Source organism: Psammomys obesus, unplaced genomic scaffold, assembly GCF_907164565.1.
Source record: "Psammomys obesus unplaced genomic scaffold, mPsaObe1.curated_primary_1811, whole genome shotgun sequence".
NCBI classification, from domain to species: domain Eukaryota; kingdom Metazoa; phylum Chordata; class Mammalia; order Rodentia; family Muridae; genus Psammomys; species Psammomys obesus.
The window spans coordinates 2711130-2731178 of record NW_026592118.1 but is presented as its reverse complement, the minus strand read 5'-3'; the positions used below and the strand labels follow the sequence as shown (position 1 = coordinate 2731178).

General features: G+C 38.2%; 1 protein-coding gene and 1 non-coding gene across 4 annotated transcripts in view; one reads left to right on the top strand and one right to left on the bottom strand.

Annotated features, from left to right (window-relative positions):
- The window catches only part of Ccser1 (coiled-coil serine rich protein 1), a 1161699-nt gene that overhangs the window by 823141 nt on the left and 318509 nt on the right, over window positions 1–20049 (bottom strand). The gene's annotated exons all lie outside the window — the stretch shown is intronic.
- Window positions 18832–18938, top strand: LOC129681128 (U6 spliceosomal RNA). Its single transcript, XR_008720784.1, has one exon. It is a non-coding gene; the product is annotated as a U6 spliceosomal RNA (small nuclear RNA).

Here is a 20049-nt window from a genome sequence, read left to right as displayed (position 1 = left end):
CTGTCTCAGGATCTCCCAATTGCACGACACAGCGTATATTACCACACTTAGCAGATGCCAGGAGGAATTTCACATCCTCCAAATGCATAGAGCAGTTCCTTGTAAAGGAACAAGCCAATAATTTATGAGAAGGAAGGACTGGCTATTACTTTGATCCAGATTTTGGCTTTACAAATTAGTACCTCCGTAGGTTACAGCAGTTTGGGATGAACTTTGAAATCTAGCATTTGTTTACCGTTCTTATGCTGATGATCAGCACCATTCTTCACTTTGACGTTCCTCCTGACAGACAAACTCTGCTTTGTTCTCGGCGGATTTTCTGATCATTAAATATTGAAGCAGTCTATGTTGGGCTCAAAATGTAAACTGTTTGATCCATGGCTTTAAGCAGGATCTACGGGGCCAAGAGTACTCAGCTGACACTACCTGATCTTCCTAGAAGTGCAAACAGACAAACTCAATTGTCACACACACACTTGCATTGAAGTAAGTGTTTCAAATTTTTAGAACTCACATTCTTTTCAGCCTCACGTGGACACCCATTGAATACTCTCCTCAGGTACATAAAATTGCCCTGACCTCTGCTCATTATCTAAACAGTGATATTCAGGGTTACTCTTGCTTTTTATTTTTTGTTACCTCTATTACAACTCAGCAAGTACTACTGATATCTCAAGACTACCTCACATTTCCCCCTCCTTTCTGTGCTAACTGCTACAGACTGGATAGCCACCATAATTTCTTACATGTACAACTTAGTTTTATGTTGAACTGAAAAAGAAAACGCAACGGACATATTTATCAAGAAACATTAGAATTGGTGCCAAAACTGCTAAGTCCAGACAGAAAGGCACATCGTGGCAACAATATCGGTAGTACAGTTTCAGCTAGCAATGACTTTATAGTAATGATTAATTTTGCATTAGTATTATTCAGTGTATGAAATCTTCACATTATAAAGGAGCTTTAACTGTTAGACTTCAATATATATATGAAATGACAGATGAATTTTACCCATTTGGCTTATAATTATTCACAAATGAGACTATTGAAGTAGTTCATATTCACGATGTTCATACCACACTCCCACAGCATGTCTCATATTTTATTTGTGAATTGTTCAAATAACCTGACTATATAATTATTAATATTAAAAATGATAAAAAGACTCTTAAACCCTTAGTCAAACTGTAGGCACTATTAAGTTACAGAGTAAGATTTCAATTCATATATCTATGATTATATATTTCTTTTATCTTTACCAGTCTAATAAACTTCTTCCAAGAAAGTTATCAATGCAGCTGGGATACAGTCAGGGAAGAATGCTTCTTTGCTTCTTTATGCTTGCACAGAATACTTGAAAAAAGGGTAGAGTTGTTCACATAGAAAAAAAAATCAGAATTATCTTTTCTTCTATCTGTTTTCTAGGTTCAGATTTCTAGCCTCATAAAGAATAAGGCCTTTCATAAGCAGATTCCCCCTATCAATAACCTGCAATAACCCCTCCATAAATCTAAAAGAGATCTTACACTGTTGGTTTTTAACATGTTATTATAAAACAGAATAGCAAATAAGCATTAATAACATTTTTTAAATGGACAGGAGGATTTCCAAGATGGCAGGGGCCAGAGCTGTATCTGAGTGGCAGAAGATCAGAGACTGTAGTTAGGATGATTAATCAAGTGATGAACCCCAAAACATTGTCATCAGTGCTTCAACCAGAGGGAAGGGGACACACCAGTTTCAGTGAAAACATGGTTCCAACCTAGACCATCTCCAGGACATGGTTCAGGATGTGTTTCTTTCTAGCTGGCACAGTCCAGACCTGGCAGAGCCTGCACAGTGCTTCCAGCCTACCTGAGTGCTGGATACAGATCCCCTCCAGCAACCAGACCTCAGATCCTGCTTTCCTAGGAGTGATCTAGAGGTAGCACCCCAACCCCAATACAGGGTTCTTCTGGTCATCTTGTAGAAACCAGCTGGACAAGACAAACTTACAGGGTCCTAGGCCCAAGATGGTGAAGGCAAGCCAAATCTGTGGGCCAGGAGCTCAGTGCCTGCTAGGCCAGCAAGTAGCTGCACGGCTGAATCAGAATCCATAAGGCCAGCACCCGTCTGTATGTTTGTTGTGGCAGTTGACCTGTAACACCAATGTCCACTCATAATCTGCCTGATCTGCCTGACCCACCCGGGGCACAGCCAGCAGAAAGGTCCTTCATTCATGGTCCTCTGTACCCTGAAAGGCCCAAGTCAGGCAGAGAAACATTCAGCTTAGAGCCCACTCTTGCTGACTCCTGATCTACCTGACCCAACTGGGACAAGGCCAGCAGAGGGAGCTGTACCTGGGCTCTGACCCACATCTTCTGTTTCTCATCACAAGGAGGCCAGCAACATTTCAACATTTAACTCTCTACCTACTCCAAAACTCTCTGACCATCAGAGACCACTAGACCTGCTAATACCAGAGGCATCAAAATGTGTAGAGGCCAGTCTAAGAACACAAGCAACAAATCCCAGGGCCATTTGACACCACCAGAAACTGGAAGTCCTACCACAGCAAGCCATGGAGATATTATTACACCCAAAGCCCAAGAACAAAAAAATAATTAAATCTGATGTTATGAAAATGATAGAGGCCTTAGAGGAAAAAAAAAATCCTCAAACTAGAACAGGAAAATACAAACAGGTAAAAAAATTGCACAGATGAAAGAAGTAGGAGATGGTAAGACCTGGAGAGGACAGGAGCTCTACAAGGACAGCAACAGATCCAAAAAGTCTGGGCATAGAGGTCTTTTCTGAAACTGATACTCCAGCCAAGGACCATTCATGGAGATGGCCTGGAATCCCTGCATGGAGGTAGCCTGTGGAAGTTCAGTGTCCAAGTGGTCTCCATAATAACGGGGACAAGAACTGTCTCTGACATGAACTGATTGGCCTGCTCTTTGATCATCTCCCCCTGAGGGGGAGCAGCCTTACCAGGCCACAGAAGAAGACAATGCAGCCACTCCTGATGAGACCTGATAAAGTAGAATCAGAGGGAAGGGAAGTAGGACCTCCCTTATCAATGGACTGGAAGAAGGACAGGGGTGGGGAAGAGGGAGGGTGGGATTGGGAGGGGAAGAGGAAGGGAGTTACAAGGGGTATACAAAGGGAATAAACTGTAATTAATAAAACTAAAAATAATTTTAAAAAAGAAATTAAACAAATATAGGAAAATACAATCAAGCAGGAGGAAATGAATAAAACTGTTCAAGACCTAAAATTGGAACTAGAAGCAATAAAGAAAACTCAATCTGTGGTAATCCTGAGATGGAAAACCTAGGAAAGAGGACAGGAACTACAAACACAAGCATCACCAATACAGTATAAGAGATAGAAGAGAGAATCTCAGGGGTAGAAGATACAATTGAAGACATTGATACATCTGTCAAATACAAGTTAAATCTAAGAAGATCCTGATACAGAACATCCAAGAAATCTGGGACACTATGAAAAGACAAAACCTAAGAATAATAGGAATAGAAGAAGGAGAAGACTCCTAGCTCCAAGTCTCAGAAAATAATTTTCAACAACATCATAGAAGAAAACTTACCCGACATAAAGAAAGAGGTGCTTATAAACATACAAGAAGTTTACAGAATACCAAATAGATTGGACCACAAAAGAAAAATCATCTTGCCACATAATAGTCAAAAACTAAATATACAGAACAAAGAGAAAATATGAAAAGCTGCAAGGAAAAAAGGCCAAGTTACATATAAAGGCAAACTTACCAGAATTGCACCAGACTTCTCATCAGAAACTCTAAAAGCCAGAAGATCATGGACAGATGTCACGCAGACCCTACTAGAACACAGATGTTAGCCTTGACTACTATACCCAGGAAAACTTTTAATCATCATAGAGGGAGAAAACAATATATTACATGACAAAAACAAATTTAAACAGTACCTACCCACTAAACCAGCCCTAGAGAAGATAAATAGAAGAAAAACTCCAGCCCAAGGAGGCAAATAACTCCCAGGAAGACAAATTAATAAATAACCCACATCAACAAAACCAAAAGAAAGGACTTACACACACATACTGAACTATCACCAACATCAAAATAACAGGAAGCAACAACCACTCATCATTAATATCTTTCAACATCAATTACCTCAACTCAACTCCCCAATATTGAGTGGATGTGTAAACAGGACCCATCATTCTGCTGAATACAAGAAACACACCTCAGCAATAAAGATAAACATTACCTTAGAGTAAAGAGCTGGAAAAAGATTTTCCAAGCAAACAGACCCAAGAAGCAAGCTGGGGTAGCCATTCTAGTATCTAATAAAATAGACTTTCAACCAAAATTAATCAAAAGAGATGGGGAAGGACACTTCATACTCAGCAAAGGAAAAATACACCATGACCATGTCTCAGTTCTGAACAACTATGTCCAAATGCAAGGGCACAGAAATTCATAAAAGAAACACTACTAAAGCTTAAACTCCACATCAAACTCCATACATTAATAGTGGGAGATTTTAACATCTCACTCAGTCCAATGGAAAGATCATCAAGACAGAAACTGAATGGGGAAATAATAAAAACAGATGCCATGAATCAAATGGACCTAACAGATATCTGCAGAATATTTCATCCAAACACAACAGAATATACCTTCTTCTCAGCACCTCATGGAACTATCTTCAAAACTGACCATATACTTGGTCACAAAGTAAACCTCAACAGATACAAGAAGATTGAAATAAGTTCCTGCATCTTATCAGGCCACCATTGATTAAAGCTGGAACTCAACAACAGAAACCGTAGAAAGCCTACAAACTCATGAAAACTAAACAACTTCCTGTTCAATTAACAATGGATCAGGAAAAAAGAGAGAAAGAAATTAAAGACTTTTTAGTATTCGGTGAAAATGAAGGCACATCATACCTAATATTATGGGTCACAATGAAAGCAATGCTAAGAGGAAAGTTCATAGTACTAAGCACCTTCATAATGCAATTAGAGAGAATCCATACTAATATAGCAGCACACCTTAAAGTACTTGAACAGAACGAAGTGGACACTCCAAAGAGGAGGAGACAACAGAAAATAATCAAACTCAGGGCTGAATTCAATAATTTGGAAACAAAGAAGACAATAAAAAAACAAAACAAAACAGAACAACAACAAAAAAAACCCCAGTGAAACCAAGGCTTGTTCTTTGAGAAAATCAACAAGATAGACAAACTTTTAACCAAACTAACCAAAAGGCAGAGGGAGAGTTCCCAAATTAACAGAATCAAAAATGAAAAGGGGGACATAATGACAGACAATGAGGAAATCCAAAAAAATCATTAGGTCTTTCTTCAAAACCTGCCTTTCACAAAATTGGAAAATCTAAAGGAAATGGACAGTTTTCTTGATAGATTTCATGTACCAAAGTTAAGTGAAGATCAGGTAAACAGTTTAAACAACCTATAACCCCTAAGGAAATAAAAGCAGTCATTAAGTCTTTGAATCAAAAAGGGCCCAGGACCAGATGGCTTGAGCAGGGAATTATACTGGACATTTAAAAAGAGTTAATACCAATACTATTCAAATTATTCCACAAAATAGAAACTGAAGGGACATTGTCAAATTCATTCTACAAAGCCAGTCACTCTGATACCCAAACCATACAAAGACTCAAGAAAGAAACAGAATTTCAGACCAATTTCACTCAGGAACAGCAATGCAAAAATACTCAGTTCTCGAAAACCAAATCCAAGAACATATCAAATACATCATCCACCATGATCAAGTAGGCTTAATATCAGGGATGCTGGGATGGTTCAACATATGAAAATCCACCAACACAATCCACCATATAAACAAACTGAAAGGAAAAAAAAATCACATGATAATCACATTAGATGCAGAAAAAGCCTTTGACAAAATCCAACACCCTTTCATGATGAAAGTCTTAGAGAGATCAGGCATATAAGGCATATACCTAAATATAATAAAGGCAGTACACAGCAAGCTGATAGCCAACATAAAATTGAATGGAGAGAAACTCAAAGCAATTCCAGTAAAATCAGAGCTAAGACAAGGCTGCCCACTCTCTCCCTACTTCTTCAATATAGTACTAGAAGTTCTTGCTAAAAGAATAAGACAACTGAAGGAGAGCAAGGAAATTCAAGTTGGGAAGGAAGAAGTCAAAATTTGCAGATGATAAGCTAATAGAAATAAGCCACCCCCAAAATTCCATCAGAGAACTCCTACAGCTGATTAACATCTTCAGCAAAATGGCTGGATTCAAGATTATTAAAAAAAAAATCAATAGCCCTCCTATACACAAATAACAAACAGAACAACAACAACAACAAATTATGAAAACTATACCCTTCACAATAGCCACAAGTAATATGAAGTATCTTGGCATAACTCTAAGCAAGAACTTCAAGTCTCTGAAGAAAGAACTTGAAGAAGACATCAGAAGATGGAAAGATCTCCCATGCTCCTGGATCAGTATGATTAACATAGTAAATTTGGGCATCTTACCAAAAACAATCTACAGATTCATTGCAATCCCGATCAAAACACCAACACATTTCTTTACAGACCTTGAGAGAACAATTCTCAATCTCATATGGAAAAACAAAAAAATCCCAAATAACTAAAACTATCCTATACAATAAAAGAACTTCTGGAGGTATCTCCATCCCTGACTTTAAGCTATATACTACAGAGCAATAGTAATAAAAAACTGCATGGTGTTGGCATAGAAATTTACTGATCAATCAATGGAATATAATAGAAGACCCAGAAATAAACCCATATACGTACAGACACTATATTTTTGACAAGGAGCCAAAAACCTTACACTAGAAACAAGTGATGCTGTTCTAACTGCTGTCCACATGCAGAGAAATGCGAGTAGATTCCTATTTCTCTCCCTGCACAAGACTGCCATCCAGGTGGATCAAAGACCTCAATGTAACATCAGGTTCCCTAAATCTATTAGAAAAGAAAGTGGGGAAGAACCTTGAACCCATTGGCACAGGAGACAACTTCCTGAACAGAACACCAACAGCTCAGGCTCTAAGATCAACAATTAATAAATGGGATCTCTTGAAATTGAAAAGTTTCCATAAAGCAAAGAACACTGTTTGTTCTTTGAACAAAGAACAAGCAAAATGACACTCTACAGATTGGGAAAAGATCTTCATCAATCCTACATCTGACAAAGGACTAATATCCAAATATATATAATGAACTCAAGAAATCAAATTCCAATAAATAAAACAACCCAATTAAAAATTGGGGCACAGAACTAAACAGAATTTTCAACAGAGGAATCTTTAATGGTCTAGACGCACTTACAGAAATATTCAATTTCCTTAGGCACCACGGAAATGCGAATCAAAAAAAATCTGAGATTCTATCTCACACAGGTCACAATGGCTACGATCAACATCTCAAGGAACAGCTCCTGCTGACAAGGGTGTGGAGAAAGGAGAAAACTCCTCCATTGTGGGTAGGAATGTAAACTCGTGCAACAACTTTGGAAATCAATGTGGATCTTTCTTAGAAAATTGGGAATAGCTTCACCTCAAGCAAGACCCAGCTATACCACTCCTGGGTATATAGCCAAATAATGCTCTACCATACAGCAAGAACACTTGCTGAACTATGTTCATTGAAGCTTTGTTTGTAATAGCCAGAATCTGGAAACAACCCAGGTGTACCTCAACTGAAGAATGGATAAAGAAATTGTCCTGATGAGACCTGATAGGGTAGGGTCAGATCGAAAGGGAGGAGGGCCTCCCCTATCAGTGGACTAGGGTAGGGGCATAGGGGGAGAAGAGGGAGGGGCCACAGCTGGCATACAAAGTGAATAAATTTTAATAAATAATAAATAAAACATTAAAAATAAAATAAAGGAAAAAAGAGAAACTGTGGCACATTTACACAATGGAATACTACTCCGCTATTAAAAACAATAAATCAAAGAGCCATCCCCTGAGTTTATGTCAGAGAAAAGCCTCTCTTTCCCTTACTAAGGAACTCACCTGGACACTGAGCTGTCACGGGCTACATCTGAGCAGGGGTTCTAGGTTATCTCCATGCATGGTCCCTGGCTGGAGTATCAGTCTCAGAAAAGACCCCTGGCCACAGAGGAAGAACATGCAGCCACTCCTAAAGAGACTTGATAGGCTAGGGTCACATGGAAGGGGAGGAGGACCTCCCTCAGTAGACTTGGGAAAGAGCATGTGAGGGGAAGAGGGAGGGAGTATGATTAGGAGAGGATGAGGAAGGGGGCTACAGCTGGGATACAAAGTGAATAAATTGTAACAAATTAAAATAATTAAATAAAAATGGAAAAAATAATGAAAATTGCAGGCAAATGAATGGAACTAGATCATCCTGAGTGAGGTAACCTAGACCCAGAATGTCACACATGGTTTGTACTCACTTATAAGTCAATTTTAGCCACACAATACAAGATAAACATACTATGAAGCACAGACCCAAGAAGATAAATAACAAGGAAGATCCAAGAGAGGATGCATAAATCTCACTCAGAAAGGAAGATAGAATAGACAGACATAGTGGCTGAAGAGAGGGAACCAAGTAAAAGAGGGGGCACCGATTGTTAAGAGGATAGAGATCAGACCTGGGGAGAGTGAAGAAGTGAGAGAACAGAAGGCTTGTAGTGAAAAATGACACTTAGGGTAGGAACATCTCTATGACAAGCTGGAGACCTAAGTCAGGGTAGGCTCCTGGGAAGCTATGAGGGGAATTCAGAGACTCATAGTAGCAGAGGCCATAGAGACTGAAGAGGACACCTTCTAACTAGAATAGGCTCCTAGTAGAGGGATGGGAACACTAATCCACCTACAAAAACTTCGACTCCAAATTTACCCTGCCTACAAGATGTGCAGGGATAAACATAGAGCAGACAGATCAGAGACCGAAGGAATGCCCAGACAATGCCAGGACCAACCAGAGACCTACCCTATGAGAGAGTGCCAACCACTGACATTATGATGGATACTCTGTTAAGCTTGCAGACAGCAGCATGACAGACTTCTCCTCTGAGAGATTCTACCCAGCGGCGCCTCAAAACAGATCTTGAGGCTCACAGCCAAACATAGGTGACACTTAGGTAGTCCTGAGAAAAAGAGGGAGGAAAGAGAAAGGGACCTAGAGGTGACAGGAGTTCTACAAGAAGACCAATAGAACTAATTAACCAGGGTCCAGAAGGCCTTGCTGAGATTTAAGCATCAACCAAGGTCCATGCATGAACTGGACCCAGGTTCCCTACAAAGAGGTAGCAAATGAACAGCTTAGGCTTCATGGGGTATTCTAGTAAGAGTAGTGTAGACTGTATCGGACACAGACTCACTTGCCAGCTTTTGATCACTTTACCTTGGTGGGACTGCCTTGCCAGGCTACAGGGGAAGAGGACACGCTCAGTCCTGATGCAACTTGATGAACTGGGACAGATGGGAAAGGGAGCTCCCCCTTTCTGAGGAGTAGGCAAGGAAGGGAAGGGGAGAGAGAGGGTGGCACTGGGAGAGGAGGTGGGATGGGGCTATAACCAGGATGTATAATGAATAAAAAATAAATTAATCATCAGAAAAGAACAGAAAAAAAGAATGGACCCAATGGTGCCCTAACTTGGTATGTATGACAGTCATAACTCATTTAGATGTGCCAAGAGGAAAATGAAATTCTATAAATAAACACACTTTAGAGTGATACCACCAACTGCATAGTGACAATCCATGTGAGGCTGTCTTATGATTCAATGAGTTCTGACAAGCCACAGGATGGGACTATACACTAACATATTCAGAAAGACGAGGTGTGACAAAATACCGCTCTCATTCTGACAAAAGCTGTGTTCTGTTAAGACTTTGAGTTTTGCCCCATGCAACTTCTCAACAAAGCAATTACAATTTTAAAAGTGTAAAGCATCTGGAAGTTACCTCTTTCAGACTACAGCTGGGATCACCTAAAAGCAACTTGTGAGTGTGGATTTTACCTGATAGAGCGAATCACAAATAGGAACAGGCAATTCAAACAGTTTTAGTGACTTATAGCCACAGAAATACTTTCCAGTTTATACTTACATTGTAAAATGGAAAGAAGCATTTGGATACCTGTCTCAAAAACATAAAAGATGAAAAACATCTTCCTTTCAACCAGAACTACTGATTCCCAGCAACTTTCCAAAGTCATAAACTCAGAGGACAGCCACCAGTATATACACTCTAGGCCTTTTAGAGAGTGCAGTTACTCCTTCAGCCACACATTTGTCAATCTGCAAGATGGATAGTACTGTAGACATCACGGGAATGTGTACTGCTCAAAATGGAAAGCCCCTAAAATGTTGCCATGGGAAAAAAAAGGAAAACCATACAGTACCAAGCAGCGTGCTGTTAGCATTGTAAATAAGCAGATTAAGGCAAGATTCTTGCCAAGAGAATTATAATGCAGCTTCAGCCTCCTACAATTCTAAGAGCTGAAATAGCTTCCAGAACTGACAAAGGAAAATGACCAGAAGAATAGAAAAGGCCAAAGAGAAAGATAGCTGTGTTTAGCTGAAGTGCCAGCATTCTCCATGGAGAGAAACACACTTAATGTCAACGAGTAGAAAAAGAGTCTGTGCTGCTGGGCTGGTATCCCATGAAATCCGGGCTTAATGGGTATACAAATGAAAGAACAAGACTATAAAGATGACTGATTAAGTGAATTGTTAACCTAGAGTAAACTTAGATATCAGGAACATAAAGAGAACATGATGTAACTTCTCTCTCGCTCTCTTTCTGTGTGTATGTATGTGTGTGTGTAAGGGGTGAGGGTGGTCTAGAGAAAAAATAGTAGGATCCAGGTGTTTTGAAAGGAGAGGTTGGGGTACATAAACCCACTTGAGGAGGGAAGAAGAATGAGAAGAGGACCAGATAACACTAAGGACGTTTGAAAAGATCATAAGGTAACATATTATTTTATGTTTACTTAAAGTTATATTTATATTTAAGAATATATGAATGAAGTTGTGATGCTTATGGAGACAAAGACCCTTCCAAAAATCCCAGTGCCAAACAAGAGAAATCTCCTTTCCAGGTGCTTGGTCAGGAGAATCCTAGCAACCCCCCCAAATAATGTTATTGCTGTGGCCCTCAGTTCCTCCCAGAAATTGAAGATAAGAACATATTGCTGAAGACACCACGATTTAGACAGAACATTTAGAAGAAAGTTAGACCCAACCTGGAAAGTATGTGCTAAAGGATTAACTATCACAGTAATGAAAGGAACTAAACAAGCTTACATGGAAGAGAAATCAATCAATAGTTTATCCAGCTATAATGCCTATGAACTAAAAACAATGATCAAAATGACAGGATATTCCAGAAGGTACAAGACTAATACCTTTGTCCTCAGGATAACTGTGGTGGTTTGAAAGAGAATAGTCCCAACAGGCTCACATTAAATGATTTATTTTATAACAGTTGTTGTGGTCATGCACGATGCCTCTTCATAGCAATAAACAGGGACCAAGAAATTATTTAGTACCAGGAGTGGGGTATTGCTGTGATAGGACTTCCCATGATGCTTTTAGCAGAATATATACTTTAGGACTTTGGATAAGGAAAGCAGTTGAACACTGTAGCAGAGTTTAATGGGCCATACTAGTAGAAGCATGGAAGACTGTGTTGAAGGCTATTTGAATTGTGGGGGTCCAGATTAATAAGATCCAGAAGTGAAGAATATTAGCAAGTGGACTAGAGACCATTCTTGTGAAATTTTGGGGAAAAAAAAGTGGCTGCTTTGTGCACTTGTCCAAAAAATCTGCATGAGACTAAATTAAAGCGTTTTGGATTAATGGCCTTAAAGGGGAGATTTCAAGGAAGCTATTACTGCTTGTGTCATGTGGTTATTACTTGTCACTCTTATGCAGATCTGCAGTAAATAGAAACAAGGTGAGCAAGAAAAAATACAAAATGTACAGTTGCAGAAAAAGAGGAGCACTGGAAGGTACAATAAGACTACAAAAACAATGTTATAAATTAACATCCACATGAATGTGAGAAATCTCATAAGACCCCACCCTTACATGAAGAGCTATGAGCAACTGATGGCTGCCAAGGGAAGAAGAATCAGTTTTCTCCAGGGATGAGCACTCTGAGAGGTTATGTAATACCAAGTGGTGAGCCCTACACACATATAAAGATAAGCCATACTAATAAAGTTATATTTACAAGTGAATGTGTATAACAACAGCAACTAACAAGTAAGAAGCTATGAATTTGAGAAGAAGTGATAAAGATGTGTGAAAACTTGGATGGAGAAGAGGAGAAATGTTGTAAAGACAGAACACAGATATGAAATTCTCAAAAATTAAAAGTACAATAGAACACTATACAGTTGTAAGTATATGCTAATGATAAGAAGGGATGATTCACAGATTAGAATCAATAAAACAGAGGAAAGAAACCATGGAGAATTAAGCTTTGAATGCTAATCAAGAAACTACTAACCTATACATTAGTTCTTTGTGGGAAACAGCCTGGTTGTCCTTAAAGATTATATTTCATATTATATAATACTTTACTTTGTCTGGTGTCTGATCTCAACTAAGTGTGTTTTTCTAAAACAAATTCATAAAATGCATTGTGCAATTTGTTAGGTTCACCTAGACTGTATATTGTAAGAGAAAATGGTGGCTATGTAGATCAATGAAGAGCACAAATGGTGAGGAACTGAGCTGTGGCTTGTTCTCAGCTACGTTGTAATGAACTAGGAGGACGATCCTTGGCCTCAGTCAAGCCTTTCAATGACCATCCTTGGCTGACATCTTGATATGACCAGCCACAGCTGACGTCCATTCTCTAGCTATCTCCAGTAAAAAGCATTTTTTAACAGAAATTCTGTGAGATAACAAATATTTATTGGTTTAAATAAGTTTAAATTGAGGCTATTCCTATGTAGTTTCTTCTTATGTCACCTTAAAAATTATTTTTTGAAGAATTTGTTTCTCATTCTTTTGTATTATTGATTGATTTTTCATACTCAGCTATTCATAATAATCTTACCATTGTCATGTCTGTACAATCTGTAGCAATGGCTCCTCCCTTCTTGGTTTTTCTGAGCTAGTTCTGTCTGTGTATGTGTGTTTCTTTGTGTTTTAAGTTCAATCATTAGTAATTATGTTTCTTTTTCTTTTAAAATTTCAGTGAGCACGTTGGATTTTGTAAATTGCCTATTATACATCCAAAATAATTTCATTTTTTCTTTTAATTATTTCTTCCTATTTCTTTTAGATTTAGTTTGAATTCAAAGCTTCTTAAGGAAGAAACTTTGTTTTCAGTTGTTACACTTTCTTCCTGTTAATATAAATTTGTAAAGTAATAATAAATTCTCCAGTACTCATAGTCTGAACTATGCTCCATAATTTTACATTGTGTTTTACAATAGAATCCTATAACCTTACGATGCCTCAGAATGATAGAAAACTACATTTGGAAATGACCTAGCTGCTCAAAAGCCCTGCTTGACACTGTATAGGAAGGACTTGTTTTGCATTTAGGACCAACAACAAAATCTACATACGCCCATTACTTAGATACTCTACTATTCTAGCTTTCTTCCATACAGAACTGTCACAGTGCTTCTCATATTTATTAAACCCATTTTAGTGCAAGCACAACCAAAGGTGAAAGTGTGGGGGGAAAAATCTAACTTTGTTAAACAAAAGACTGAAAAGATGTCTGATTATTAAGGTGCTGTTTGCATTGATTAAGCTTCTGTTTGTTTCTGCTACACAGTGAATGAGCTAGGAGGAAGAGCAGCCTCAGGGTCAGTCAAGCCTTTGCTTTAGAACTGTTCACCAAGGTTTTTCTTTTACAATTATTACTATAGTTATTCATCCGTGGAGTTCCTTGTCTGTAGACTTTTTTCTGGTTTTTAGTGGTGCTGAGAAGCTCACACTGAAAATTAACCTTGAAAGTATGTTATAAAGAAAATAAAATTAAAAATTGAACTGGAAAAACAAACAAACAAACAAACAAAAAGAAGTATGGGTTAACAGCTCTTTAATTAATGACAAATCATTGGGAAAAGCTCCACAACAGGAATATTTTTATCAACTTGATAGTTTTGTGAATTATATTTATTTTCAAATGTAAATAGTTCCTTGATTTTTTTACTTACTAAATATTTGCCAGAATATGTTCGTCTCATTATATCAAAATATTTTTGTCTGGTTTACCTTTACATGGTTTTGCCTGAATGCTTCCTGGTTCAAGAACTATTTGAGCTACAGTCTTACTGCCTAATTGCCAAATGAAAATATAAAAAGGTGGGATTGAGGACAGAAGTCTCAATTGAATGTTTTTACTGTCATTTAATTATGTTGTTGTTCTTATTGTTTTCTTTTCTTTTTTTTTTTTAATTGTGGATAGTGGTTTGAAATAGATTATTCAATTCGGCTATACTGAAAAAAAAGAAGTGTCAAAGAGATCCAGGGACTTGCCAATTTCTTCTTCAGGGTTGGAACATTAGGGTAGTTTAAATAGAAGGCAGAAGATATACATCACAGCCAATGTGTGGTCCCCTACCCTATCATTGTCTCAGCTCCACCTCTCCTGCAAAACTTCTGACAAGTTGTAAGTCTTATCCAGAAGACAAGGTCCACCTCTAGTGGACCACCAGAGGCTCAGCCTTGCCTTTTCCCAACAGAAAGTTCCTAGGGAATCTCAAGTTTGTTAGGGTGCATGGTGTCATCCTAAATCCAGTAACAATCTTGTCCCCCGATGGACAAGAAAGACTGCAAGGTCCCACAGATATCTGGAGAAGCTTTATGTCAGGGACATTTTCCTGTCTTCCCATTTCAGCAGGCATCATGTTCTTCATACCTCTCTTTGGTGACAGGGAATAATGAGAATATGGATTTTCTTTTGAAAATTTTATTCTGAACAAAGCCTGACATTTGATTTTGTGTCACCTATCCTCAATATAGAGATTTATTCCATTCTGCCACATTACCAAGAAGGATAAGGAGATCCAGGGACCCAAGTCCATCTTCACTGTCATCTCACTAGGATATCAGTTGCTCAAGGTTCTTCTAGTAGTTGTCACAGTCAATTACCATACAGTGTAAACAAGACCTTATCAGAGATGATAAAGACAGAGTGGAAAAAGTGATGAGAATGTTAAACCCTGTCTCTGAAATATGTACTTTTACAAAACATTGAAGTTACAAAAAAATATATCTTACTGAAATTTTTAAATAAATATTTTATTTTATATTTTTATATTTTAAAATATTTTCTTATTTTAATTTTTATTAATTATACTTTATTCACTTTGTATTCCTTCCCCATGTCCTCTACTGATAGGGGAGGTCTTCCTCTCCTTCCTTCTGATCCTAGTCTATCAGGTCTCATCAGGAGTGGCTGCATTGTTATTTTTTTATATATTAATTACAGTTTATTCATTTTGTATCCCAGCTGTAGCCCCCTCCCTCATTCCTTCCCCATCCCACCTTCCCTCCTTCCCTTATCTCCTCTCATGCCCCTCTCCAAATCCACTGATAGGGGAGGTCCTCCTCCCCTTCCATCTGACCCTAGCTTATCAGGTCTGATCAGGACTGGTTGCATTGTCCTCCTCTGTGGCCTGGCATGGCTGCTTCTCTCTCAGGGGGAGGTGATCAAAGAGCCAGCCATTGAGTTCATATCAGAGGAGCTTCACAAGGAGAGTAACACGACCAAAAAAGAAATCTGGGCACAGGGGTCTTTTCTGAGACTGATACTCCAACCAAGGACCATTCATGGATACTACCTAGAACTCCTGCTCAGATACAGCCCATAACAGCTCAGTATCCAAGTGAGTTTCTAGTAAGGGGAACAGGTACTGTCTCTTAATGAAATTTTTAATTTGCCCTAGTTAATTATTTTATAACCAATTTTGAAAATAAGAAACAAAATAGAATTTCCAAAGACCTGAATTTACTAAACACTTTTAATAGAACAGTTTATATTTAAAACTTTAGGAAAACTTGAGCATCTTTTAAGAGCAAGGAAACTTCAAAGAAGTACAGAATTAGGAGTGTGATAGTCGTTCAGTTTTACCATGTTCAGGATTCAAAGCTTAGATATCAATAGATCTCTGCTATCAAAATGGTAGCCTTACCAAGCTGACAAAGTAATAAAAGTATTACACAAGATATTAAAGAACTCTTCAACTTAGTGGCATGCAGTTTCATAAGGATTCATATTTATTCTTTTCTTCTGAGTATAAAATAATAGCTTTTAAAAACAAAATTATCTATATTTGGAAGGTGTGAGCATACATGGGGAAAAACCAAGTTCCCTTTCACTAAGCCTATAGGCTTTTCTTCTAATCTTCAGGATTTAGAAGATAATTTTTAGAATAATAGTTAATGATTCCCAGAGCTTCTTTTCCATAGGAAGATCTGAAAAGCTTTGGAAGATTATGTGTTCAGTCTAGAGTCCTTAGCATGCAAAAGGGGCATGATCAAATTAAACCTTATAATGGTTGCTATGTGCCTCTGTTTCATATGCTGAGAAAGTCACACATACTCTGCTTGTCAGGGGAAGGTCTGAAGTACTTATCTTTTCTGTGTTCCAATCAGCACTCACGTTTGCCAGTTTATTCCATTAACAGTAATTTAATGGTTGACTAGAAATTGAATGATACATATTTTCCTTTCATTTATTTATTAAATAGCAAATATATTATAGTTTAAACAGATATTAGGATGAGATGGCAAGCTCATTGCAGAATCAATCAGGTAAAATCCTAAGATGTGTACATTGTTAACCTACAGGGAATGCTTTGAGTTCTTAGAAAATGCTTTAAGTGTAACAAAAGAGTGACCTATTACCTACTCATTCTTTTTAACTTCAATAAGGAAACTGGTTTATAAGTTGGAAACCTACTAGTCAGAAGGACAAATATGACTACTATGAGAAGCTGAAACACCCCTCATGGGGAACAACTCAAAAAGAGAAACAGGCTGAATTCCCAGTGCTCAGGAAGAGTCCTCAGGGGGAGGAAGGAGTCAGCTGTATTTAAGGCAACGTCTTTAGGAGCTATCCTAATCTAGTTCCTCTGTCCGAGGACCCACAGAAAAGTCTTTAGGAAAGCCTTCAGCGTCTGCAGGCTGGGACTCAGCCCTGGGATTTGGACACTGACTCTAGTCTAAAGCCACAGCCACTGCTCACATGCCTAGCTGCTCCCACCAGGAAGCCAATCTGCAGCATCACAGGGTTGCATCTAATTTCACTGCTGTACTCACTTTAAGAATTGCATTCAATTGAAACTCCATGTTATAGTCTAGCATAACAAATGGGGTTCACAAAGCTGGATTAGTTAATTATTTATATGGTTAAAAAAAAGAAAGAATCACTAAATGCCAAAGTATATAATGTGATCCACATTTTTATTAAACCCAAGGAGGTAAAATAACAAATTTCCACTAAAGGAAAAATAATTAAAAGGAAGGCCTTATGAATGTGCTAGTAGAATTTAGTATGTAACTGATATTTTCAGTGTAGCTTGCAAATAAAACATTTTGGAAAATTGTAATATTGGGTAAAGCAGATCAGGAAAGAAGTAAATCACAGGGTAGAGAGGCAGCTCGCAATTATGAGTATTTATTACTCCTTCTGAGAAACTCAGTTTGGTTTCCAGAACTCACATTGTTGTTCACAACCATCCTTAATTCCAGTTTCAGGGGATCTGATACCCTCTTCTGACCACTGCTGGCACTAGACACACATGTGGTACACATGCACACATGTAGACAAAGCATTCACATACATAAAATAAAATAACAGTGATAATAACAACAACAAAAAATAAAGTTTTGAATTTCTAAAGTATTACAAATAGAACCAAAGAATAGTGTCCATATTAATTTAAACGGTACAGGTAATATTGACTCCATAGACAAGGTAAATGGGAAGATCACATATTTCAAAGGCTGTGGGAACTTGCCATGGGAAGTCTTCTTCATGTCCCACAGTTTTAACGAGCTCAAGAAACTCTAGAAATGACTTTTTGGTTCTAGATTTCCTAGCAGTCAGACTTTATCACACAAAAGTATAAGGTCATCTTGAATTGTTCAGCCAAGACTACCTGTGACCTTTTTATTATCATTTCTGAACATTTGCAAATGCTTTACCCTTCCAGATAAAGAAAGAATTTGGTCCTAGGGGAAAAAAATAAACTTTTACTTATCCAAGTATAAAAATGTCACAAGTGTAGTATAAAAGCAAAGCTTAAATCAACATGCGCAATTCAGTTTTAAACTTAGTTTCATTAGTTTTAAGACCAGATTAACTCCTGATTTAATCTTATACCTCTAGAAAATAATTTACAGTGATAATGTTTTAAGGAGGTGGTTATAGGTATTAATTACCAAAAAGCCTCAGTGGACTGAGAAGCTCTGGACAGGAAAGTTGCCTTGACTGACAACACCTGTGGAAGCTTCTGATGAGGAGAACCACATACCAACCCCTCTAGTGTCAACCACCTCTGACTGCAGGGACCTGACCTGCAGATGGACTCTTCCATGCCCAATCTTCCCTCTTTTCCATTTCATAAAACAGGGTAAGAAGATCAATCCTTACTTAGAAAGACAAATAGGATGGACATTGGAAGTAGGAGAAAACAAGAAGCAGGATAGGAGCCTACCACAGAAGGCCTCTGAAAGACTTTACATAGCAGTGTATCAAAGCAGATGCTGAGACTCATAACCAAACCTTGGGCAGAGTTCAGGGAATCATATGAAAGAAGAGAGAGTTAATATAACCTGGAGAGGTGCTCGCTTCTGCAGCACATATACTAAAATTGGAACGATACAGAGAAGATTAGCATGGCCCCTGCGCAAGGATGACACGCAAATTCGTGAGGCGTTCCATATATTTTATGACTGCCTACAGATTGGGAAAGAATCTTCACTAACCCTTTATCTGACAGAGGACTAATATCCACTATATACAAAGAACTAAAGAAGCTGAAAAGCAGCAAACCAAGTAATCCAATTAAAAAATGGGGTACAGAGCTAAACAAAGAATTCTCGACAGAGGAATATCGAATGGCTGAGAAACACTTAAAGAAATGCTCACTCTCATTAGCCATCAGGGAAATGCAAATCAAAACAACTGAGATATCACCTTACACCCATCAGAATGGCCAACATGAAAAACTCAAGGGACAACACATGCTGGAGAGGTTGTGGAGAAAGAAGAACCCTCCTCCACTGCTGGTGGGAATGTAAACTAGTACAACCACTCTGGAAATCTATCTGGTGCTTTCTAAAACAATTAGGAATATTGCTTCCTCAAGACCCAGCTATACCACTGCTAGGTATATACCCAAAGTTTGCTCAAGTACACAAAAGGGATATTTGCTCAACCATGTTTATAGCAGCTTTATTTGTAATAGCCAGAACCTGGAAACAACCCAGATGTCCATCAAGGGAGGAATGGGTACAGAAATTGTGGTATTTCTACACAATGGAATACTACTCAGCAATCAAAAAGGAGGAAATCATGAAATTTGCAGGCAAATGGTGGGATCTAGAAAAGATCATTCTGAGTGAAATATCCCAGAAGGAGAAAGACAAACACGGTATATACTCAATTATATAGACCTATAAGATATGATAAACATAATGAAATCTATAAAAGATAAAAAAGATAATCAAGAGAGCGGACATGGGGTAAGATGATCAATCCTCGTTTAGAAAGACAGATGGGATGTACATTGAACATATGACAGGAGTCTACTGAGCGCATCTGAAAGACTCTAACTAGCAGGGTTTTCAAAGCAAAGACTCATGACCAAACCTTTGGCAGAGTACAGGGAATCATAAGAAAGAAGGGGAGTTAGTCTGATGGGGAAAGGATAGGAGCTCCACAAGGACCAAATATATCTGGGCACAGGATCTTTTCAGAGACTGACATTCAGCCAAGGACCATGTATGGATATAACCTAGAACCTCTGCTCAGATGTAGCCTGTGGTAGCCCAGTAAC